The sequence below is a fragment of the Petaurus breviceps genome, unplaced genomic scaffold (assembly GCF_028583685.1).
Source record: "Petaurus breviceps papuanus isolate PSGF00001 unplaced genomic scaffold, PetGlider_PUasm1.0 126, whole genome shotgun sequence".
In the NCBI taxonomy this organism is placed as follows: domain Eukaryota; kingdom Metazoa; phylum Chordata; class Mammalia; order Diprotodontia; family Petauridae; genus Petaurus; species Petaurus breviceps.
The window spans coordinates 21,499,026-21,500,991 of record NW_027185655.1 but is presented as its reverse complement, the minus strand read 5'-3'; the positions used below and the strand labels follow the sequence as shown (position 1 = coordinate 21,500,991).

Below are 1,966 nucleotides of genomic sequence, written 5' to 3'. Positions count from 1 at the left end.
TGTCTTGGATTGTTCTGTTCATCAGAGTAGCTAAGTCATTCACAGTTCATCATTATACAATATTGCTCTTACTGTGTTCAGGGAAAACGAGTACCTCTAGGGTGAGGGCTGCCAAGCCTTTGTCAAGACTACTTTCCACCTTTGGTGTCCACTTGATTCATCCAACTCTCACCTGTGGCTCCAAGAAGCTGTAGCATGAACAGCAACCACACACCAGTAAAAGCCATTTCAGCAGATGGGCTAAACCTTTAAACTAAAGTCCTTTAGTGAGTTGGGGGGTGTCTATGTATGAAGATTTCCCCCAGTGGAATGGGCAGATGAGAGTAATTTGTTCTAATGGCCATGAAGGAGGCTGAAGCAGGTACTGTGGAACACTTAGAGTTTGGTTAAGACATCAAAGATGCCAAGGTCATCCATTGCATCCCAAGCCATCGCCAGTTGTCTTCATTCTGTCCTGCCACTGGACTCTAATGACTCTGGAAGAGAATGAGGCTGACAACTTCATGTAACTCTGCCTCACTTAAATCTAATTTATGAGTGAATCAAAAGACATCACCCATCCTATTTTGCCATTTTTACCTGCCTCAAAGTCCTGTGGCAAAAGGCAAGTGATGAAGCAGCAGGTGTGGATACACTGGGAACTGTAGTCACAACCCTGCACACAGGCAACCCAGGCCATAGGATCTTCTTTTCATTGGACCAAAGCAGCAATGAGATTTGGCAGCCTCTTTTGTGAGGAAGAGGCTAGAAGAGGTGCCCCATTCACCCAACTCTGGCCTGCTTACTGAGGTTGAAAATACACCCACAAAAAGGTGAAAAAACTTTTGCAAAGATTATTTTACTCACCTGTACATGAAATGTGCTCATGCTTATGGACAATAAGAAATCCAGTAACCCTGAGAGACAAACAGTTCTTGTTACAAGAGAATTCAGCAAGTATCACATCCAAATAGCAGCCCTGAGTGAGATGGGGCTGGCAAATGAAGGACAGCTTACTGAGGTTAGAGGTGGATACACATTTTTCTGGAAGGTCCTCAGTGAAAAGGAGTGCTATGAATCCAGCATAGGTTTTGCAATAAAAACTAATCTAGCCTTCTGCTGTGGCTGCCATTGGGGCTACATGCCGCAGCCATAGCTATCCGGTACCCCATGGCCATGGGCCTCAACAAAAGCCAGAAAGTTACGAAAAATGTTTCAAAGCCATGACACTGCCACCGCCGTGGGTGCTTGACCAAACACACAAAGTTTGTGAGAGATATGATCCGGGAGGTGTGTGGATTTGCCCCTTATGAAAGGTGAGCCATGGAATTGTTAAAAGTCTCCAAGGATAAGCGAGCCCTTAAGTTCATCAAAAACAGGGTGGGAACTCACATCCGAGCCAAGAGGAAGAGAGAGGAGCTCAGCAATGTCTTAGCTGCCATGAGGAAGGCTGCTGCCAAGAAGGACTAAACTGGGCTCTACCAACCTTCCCCACTTACCCAATAAAGATTTGACAAATAAAAAAAAATAAAAAAAACTAATCTAGTCAACAAGTATGTATGCCTCCCTAGAAGAGTGAATGACAGGCTCATGACAATGCAATTACCATTTGCAGGAAAGCATCATGTGCCATCATCAGTGTGTATGCTTCCACCAAGATGAATCCTGATAAGGTCAAAGAAAAATTTTATGAAGACCTGGGAACCCTCATCTTCAATGTACTGAAAGAGGACAAGCCTGTAACTGTGGGCAACTTTAACTCTGGAGTAGGCACAGACTATCAGACATGGCAGGGAGTTCTTGGGAGAAATGGAGGTGGAAATAGTAATAGCAATAGTCATCTACTGCTGAAGACTTGTGCATCTCATAACCTTCTCATAACCAACTCTGTCTTCCATTTACCTAAGTGCAATAAAATTTCATGGATGCATCCTTGAAGCAAACATTGGCACTTAATAGACTACATCATTGTAAGAAGAAGACAGGA

The 1,966-nt window shown here is 43.9% G+C and overlaps 1 pseudogene; it reads left to right on the top strand.

Moving 5' to 3' along the window:
* The first annotated feature begins 342 nt into the window (after positions 1-342).
* LOC138169235 (large ribosomal subunit protein eL36-like) lies at positions 343-1,516 on the top strand (annotated as a pseudogene).
* Positions 1,517-1,966: the final 450 nt, after the last annotated feature.